Source organism: Tupaia chinensis, unplaced genomic scaffold (genome assembly GCF_000334495.1).
Source record: "Tupaia chinensis unplaced genomic scaffold, TupChi_1.0 Scaffold000054_1, whole genome shotgun sequence".
Taxonomy (NCBI): Eukaryota; Metazoa; Chordata; class Mammalia; order Scandentia; family Tupaiidae; genus Tupaia; species Tupaia belangeri.
In genome coordinates, this window is record NW_006159512.1 from 8,860,933 (window position 1) to 8,868,557 (window position 7,625).

Below are 7,625 nucleotides of genomic sequence, written 5' to 3' on the forward strand. Positions count from 1 at the left end.
TTGCGTAAAGAACTGAAGGTGTAGATAAGATGAACCATTGTTGATTTTTCTGGCAGAGCGAAATAACTTTATAAATAGCTCACAGAGTCAGAATTCCATATTACACATAATGTTCCTCTTTTTTTGTTTCAGTTTATTTTTTAAATTTTATTTTTAAAATTTTTTATATACATTCAATCACTTATTTAGCTTACAATGTGAGTATTTTTGTTTTAGTTTACAGCTTAATTTTTTCGTGAGCAGAGACAGAGAGAAACACCTCCAGCAGGCCTTTCACACACGGTCCATCTCGTCTCTCCAGGCTGGACTACGGCGAGGTCTGTGCGCACCAGTGCGTTAAGGGCGGCCCAGGATGTGAACCTGGGGTGTTTCCCATGTGGATCCAGTTTTTTCATTGCTGCAACATCACCTGGTCCCTTACAATTTACAGTGTCTTGATTACTGTCTCGGAAAGAAAATCATTAAATGATTTTTAAAAAAAATATTTTTAGAATTTAGACTTGTTTTGGGGCCAGCAGGTGGTGTGATGGTTAATGTGCTGGACTCCCATGTGGCCGACTGCGATTCTAGTCCTGAACCTGGTGTCTTGCTTTCTCACTTTCCCTTTTATTTTCTCTCTCTCTGGTCAAATTAAAAAATAAAAATAGCAACAAAGAAAAGTAATCAAATAATTATTTTTAAAAAAGAACTTAGACTTGTTTTATTGGCTTTCACCTATTAAATCATATATCTATTGGATTTTTAGCTATAATGGAATAAAGAATAAAAATAAATGTATAGACCATTGCATTGGACTGATTTCATTAGGAACATTCCATTTAGGTTCAATTTCTTTCCCTTTTACATTTTTACAGTTTTTTGTTTTCCTGTCATAAATATGAATGCACTAACTTTCCCTCTTGTTATTTTTCTATTGACAAGAGAGAGAGCACAGTGGTTCACAGATCTTGCCTAGCCTCGCAATTAAAATCTCCAGTGCTCTTTGGCTTGTTTAGAACCCGTATGAAAAGGTTAGCTTTTTTATGGTTTGTATTACAATTGCTTTAAAAAAGTTTTAAGGGGTGATCTTTAGAAGAGAGTCTTCTTTGCTTTGGTTTTCTGCTGCTTTAGTTTAAGATGGCAACCTGAGATCAGTCATTTACATGTTCTACTTCTGAATGGCCCATCAAAACCAACTTTTTAACAAGATAAAACTTCATAGTAATAAAAAACGAAAAGAGGAGGTCATTGATAGACTAGAAAATCTCAAAGAAATTGCTAGAACAAAGGAAAGCAGATGAAAGGTACTTGGTGAAACTGGAAGGTAATCGCTATGACCTAGAATGAGCTCAGAGCACCTTGCCGTGAAGTAGGAGGTCCCCGCCTGCAGTGCCCCAGTGCATCCCGAAGGCAGGTGAGAGACATAGCTAGGATTCCTTCGGGAAAAATCCCGTCTTCTCTGAATCTGTCACCCCTGTGCTAACGGCGGGCTTCCCTTTAATATCGCCCTGTCTCTCTGTCTCGTTTTATTCAAGTCTGCTCAAAAGCTACTCGTTCAACCAGGGGTTCCGAAACACTTCATCCAGACAAGAACGGTGTCTCCTTTCCCCAAACCCGGCCTCTGCACCTGCTGTGCCGAGCTCTCATCTTCTTTACGATCCCAGCGTGTTATGTCATCCTGTTTTAATCTGATCAATGTCTGTCTTGCCAAAGGAAATCATCTTGATAAGTATGTAGAATGTATCTGTTTTTTTTTTTTTTTTTTTGAGAGGTTTTTGCCATAGGGCACGTGCGCTCGCCAGACAGACAGAGAGAGACAGAGAGACAGAAAGCGAGAAATCACCCCCCAGGGGGGATGGCCACGCCGCAATCTCTCCTCCTCCATTCTCCTCTCGGGATCTTGGGCACACACGCACACGCGCCCGGTGTGAGTTTTAAGCCACTCGGTCTGGGACGCGAACCGCGGTCGACTACATGGGAGTCCAGCGACATAGCCATTACGCTAACTGCTGGTTCCCCATCACAGGGGGTTTTATTCTAAGTGCAGCAGAAGTCACAGAACACCGAGAGACGGTTAATCCAAATGGCGTGTTTCGGAATGCCTACAGAACAACAGTGAGCCACCACTACAGACCCACCAACACGGCTCAGATCCAAAGAACGGGCAGTACTGAATGCTGGCAAGGATGTGGAACAGGGACTTGCATCCACTGCTGGTGGGAACCCAGCGTTTTAAAGGACAGTTTGGCGGCTTCTTACGAAACTAAGCACACCATACGATCCAACAATTGCACTGTTGGTGTTTACCCGGCGAGGCAGGAACTGAGTCCACACAAAAGCCTGCAGCAAATGTTTACAGCAGCCTTAGGCATGAGGGCCAAAAGGCTGGAAGCAACCCAGATGTCTCCAGCAGGCGAATGGGTCAACAAACTAGCACCTTCGTACAATGGGATGCTCTTCAGTATCACGCGTGAACTTGAGCGCCTTCATGCTCATTGGGTAGTAAGAGACGCCTGTCTGAGAAGGCTCCATGCCATTCTGGAAAAGGCAAAGCTAAGGGAACGGTGGTCGGCAGGGCTTGGGGGAAGGAGGGAGAAGCGAAGAGATGGGGATTTTCGGTGAAATGACTGCCTCTCGAGATCTTGGGCACGCACGCACACGCGCCCAGTGTGAGTTTTAAGCCACCGGGTCCAGGACGCGAACCGCGGTCGACTACGTGGGAGTCCAGTGACACAGCCATTAAGCTAACTGCTGGTTCCCGAATGTATCTGTTCTTAGCTCTCATATTCCCTAATACCTTAAGCATAGCCTGAGAGACTCAAAATAATTTGTCGTTTATCAGTGTACATTCGTGGATTCAGCGAACGAGTGAGTGAAATGCGGATATGGTTCTCTACGTGACATTCACTCTGTCACAGACACGCTCACGACCATGCTGAAAATACCCGGTAGTCCGACGTTTACGCCCAGCCTGGCGGCGTGGGAACGGGAGTATCCTAGAGAATTAATCAGGTCAGAGCAAACGGTAGCTGCTGGTGTAGATGGCGAGGCCTTGGGCACTAGAGGTTTCCCGGTGCCGTGGCTGGCTCCCCACCAGTCCCGCGTGGGCCCGGACCCCCAGTCGGCCTGGCTGTGGCTGCACTCTCAGATGTGGCCATGGGTCGGGAGCCTGCAGCCTGACAGAACCTGCATGGCAAACGGGAATCTCTTACTCAGGGGGAACAAAGAAAGTGAAAACAGGAATGTGTTAAACAACTCTAACTCATACCCTTATGTGGCCCTGAGAAGAAGTCACATCCTCAAAAAGAACCAGGTATTATGAGAAAGGAAGAAACGTAAGAAGAGCCCTTGGTAATTACAAATGTGCGAGCTCAACTTGTTCTAGAAAGAGCAAACGCCGAGGGCAAAATAACATCAAGGGAATTCCCTACAACATGAGACGGCGAGTCCCGGAGGTCCGAGGTCAATTACAGGATCGCAGGAAGAAAACAGGAGAGGACATAAAACATAAATAACAAGGGGCCAGCGGATGGTTAAGGCGCTGGACTCCCACCTGGCCGACCATAGTTCGAGTCCTGGAACTGGCAGCTTGAAAAATCACACTGCATGTGCGTGCCCAAAATCCCATGAGGAGAATGGAGAGATCGTGGCCCGACGATCCCTCAGGGGCAATTTCTCACAGTTCTCTCTCTCAGTCTCTCTGTCTCTCCAGGGAGTGCACAGGTACTATGGCAAAAACTTTAAGAAAATGAACAATTAAATAACATACTTTAGGAATAAGGGAAAGTACGATCTTAAATTTAAAACACCTGCTGAATGTGAGGAATAAATGGCAGAAGTCATGTGACTAGGAACTGCGGAGCATGACCAACAGAGAAAAGATCTTAAAAGTCCTCAGTGAGGGACCAGCAGTTAGCATAATGGTTAAGTCACTGGACTCCCATGTAGTCGACCGCGGTTCACGTCCTGGACCCAATGGCTTAAACTCATGCAGGGTGCGTGTGTGTGCGTGCCCAAGATCCTGAGAGGAGAATGGAGGAGAAGGGATTGCGGCATGACCATGCCCCCTGGGGGGTGATTTCTCGCCTTCTGTCTCTATGTCTCTCTCCGTCTGGCGCCCTAAAGCAAAAATCTCTCCAAGAAAAAAAAAAAGTCCTCAGTGAATTAGAGAAGGTAAAAAAATACAATAAAAATAACTGCTTACCACCGAGGAGTGAAACTCGTATCGGCACGTGTTTCTCTCCGGCCACAGTGGAGGCTGGCATACAGAGGTAACTGAGTTCAAAGTCCAGAGGAAGGAGTTTCAAATCTCCGTTCCAGTGGTCGGCAGTATTATCAGTAAATTAAGAAAGCAAAGACATTTCAAGACTTTCAATGACTCAAGAACTGTTCCTATTATAAACTCTTCCTTGGAAAATCGCTGGGTCTTTATCAGCACCTTGGGGTGGGGGCTGGCTGCATGCACCGCAGGTGAAGCGCGCAGGCAGATCCACTGGGCGTGTGGCTCAGAGCTCAGCCCCAGGTCAAGGAACACACTGGGATGTGCGTGTGCCGGGCAGTCCCGATGGGAGGAGGACAGAGGAAACGAACTGCGCCGTGCCCAGGCCCCTCGGGGTGCTTGCTCTCTGGCAAGTGTGCACACCCTTTGGCAAAAAAAGAAAGAAAGAAGGAAGAGAGAGAGAGAGAGAGAAAGAGAAAAAAGAAAAGGAGAAGTAAAGAAAATGAGTGAAGTAAATTTTTAAAAGAAGGTAGGATTTTTCTTTCTTTTTTTTTTTTTTTTTTTTTTTTTTTCCTATCGGGCATATGCACTCGCCAGAAAGACAGAGAGAGAGACAGAAAGCGAGAAATCACCCTCCAGGGGAGATGGCCACACCGCAATCCCTTCTCCTCCATTCTCCTCTCGGGATCTTGGGCACACACGCACACGCGCCCGGCGTGAGTTTAAGCCACCGGATCCGGTACTCAAACTGCAGATGGCTAAATGGGAGTTCAGTGATATAGCCATTATGCTAACTGCTGGTCCCAAGAAGGTAAGATTTTAGATCCATGGCTTTGCAAAAATGGTAAAGGAAAATTCAATGAAGACCTCTCTGTGGTCAAGAGGAACCCATTCACATCTGCTCAACTTGATGGAAGACTTCAGGGAAGGGGGACGTGGGGAAGGAGAACAGTGATACAGTACAGAAAATATTACTGAAATTTACGTGGTGTTAAAAATTAGGTTAAGGGAACCAGCAGTTAGCGTAATGGCTATGTCGCTGGACTCCCACGTAGTTGACCGCGGTTTGCGTCCCAGACCCAGTGGCTTAGAACTCACGCCGGGCGCGTGTGCGTGCGTGCCTAAGATCCCAAGACGGGAATGGAGGAGAAGGGATTGCGGCGTGACCATCTCCTCTGGGTGATGATTTCTCACTTTCTGTCTCTCTGTCTCTCTCGGTCTGTCTGGCAAGCGCACGCGCCCTATAGCAAAAACCTCTCAAAAAAAAAAATTTAGGTTAAAAGCCCAGAACATATGTAAAGGAAAGAAACTAGAAACTCCAAGAAAAAAACTAAGATTCTTCAAAAAAATGGAATGAATTCCTAGTAGTCAGTGCATCAGGAGCAGTAAGACGTAAGGAATGTGGCTTCACACACACCCCTCCACACACACAGTTGACACTGTATAGAAGGTAATCTCGTACAGCGAAGTAAACGGAATTTGTTTTAAAGGTTTTTTCATAGGGTGCCTGTGTTCACTGGAGAGACAGAGAGAGACAGTGAGAAGCAAAATGAGAAATCACCTCCCGGGGGGATGGCCATGCCACAATCTCTTCCCCTCCATTCTCCTCCTGGGATGTTGGGTATGCACACCACGCACCGGACGTCTGGGACTCAAATGGTGGTCAACCCTGTGGGAGTCCAGTGCCTTTAGCCACCCTACCACCTGCTGGTCCCGACCCTGAAATCTTGAGTTACTCATGGAGCATTGGAAAGGAGTGTCTTTTGAGCATTTCTGGAGATTTTCAGCTAGAACCAAAGGTGAGAAAATATAATCTTGGGACCAGCAATTAGTGTAATGGCTATGTCATTGGACTCCCAGGTACTCGACCATGGTTTGAGTCCTGGACCCAGTGGCTTAACCTCACGCCGGGCGCGTGTGCGTGCATGCCTAAGATCCTGAGAGGAGAATGGAGGAGAAAGGATTGCGATGTGGCCATCCACTCCCTGGGGGGGGGGGGTGATTTCTCACTTTCTGTCTCTCTGTCTCTCTCTGTCTTGCTGGCGAGTGTATGTGCCCTATAGCAAAAACCTCTCCAAAAAAAGAAAAGAAAGAAAGATGTAGTCTTATCACCTGCTTAGCTCTGCATATAACCCTCTCCTCACATCCTTAGGACTAGGTGACTCAACAGCCACAAAAGGCAGATACTTTTCTTTAATTTTTAACTTTGAGACTAAATTGGTAGACAAGGTATGAAAGCTCGCATTAGGCTTATGTGAGGTAAGGTAATGTTAGAAATTAACTTTAAAGGAGGTTAGCCGTGGGCCAGGAAGACACAGGGAGGGGACTAAATAGTTAAATATCCTTGTCTGAGGAGGTGGAGGGTCAGGAGCATGTGAGTTGACAGGTGACGGAAGCGTAGGCCGCATTTCAGGTGCAAATACTACCTGTGGGAGACAAGGACGCTGCAGGTGTCCTGTGGGTGAGGGAGGGTGCACGTGAGCTACACCTTAACCTTTAACAGCAGGAAGTCTGGACGTAGCATTTGAATTGATAGTAAGAGAGAAAAAATAAGCACATGGTTTAGAATTATGGAAACATCTACCCAAACTGAAAGTAGACATAGTTAAAAGTTTCAGGATGAAGCAAGATAAGAAGTCTTTTCCTACCATTTTATTTTTTTTTAATTTTACAGTGCACGTGCATTTTACTAAGGGGGAAGAAAGTTTAAAAATAAACCTACAGAGACCTTTTTACAAAGTGCTAGGATTCTAGAAGGTCTTGGATTCTTTTAAAGACATAAAAGGATATATTAATATATTTGGGTAACTATTTTGATGTAAGTTCACACTCAGAGAAAAGCTGCAGTGTCAGCAGGAAAAAAAACTGCAGTGTCAGCAGCAAGTATTCTCGTTTATATTCTGGATTCTCGTTTATATTTTGCCTGTTCTTTAATTATTTGCTCTCATTTTCTGTCTCCCTCTTATTCGCTCACTCTCTCGTCCCCACCTTCTCCCCCACACTTTTTGTGTTTCTGAAACATCTGGAAATAAGTGGCAAACAAAGACATTGTCTTCGATCATCTCAGTGCAATCATCAAAATCGGGAAAGGTAGCATTGACACGTTGCTGTGGTCTCCCCGAAGTTCAGATTTCTCCCGTGTCCCAGGCAGGTCTTGAATAGCTAGCTCTGTTTTCCCAGCCTGGCGTCCAACCCGGACCGCAGACTGGATTGCAGTTCATGATCGGGTCACTGTAACTTGGGACAGATCATTAGTCTTTGTCTTCGTGATCTTCACGTTTTTAAGAGACAGGTAAGCTGTTTTATAGTCCTTCTTTCCATCTGAGCTCTTTGATGTTCCTCATGCTTAGATTCGGAGGACGTGTTTGGCTGGGATGTCACGGAGGGATTTTGTGTTCTCGTTGTACCCCGTCAGGCGGGACACGAT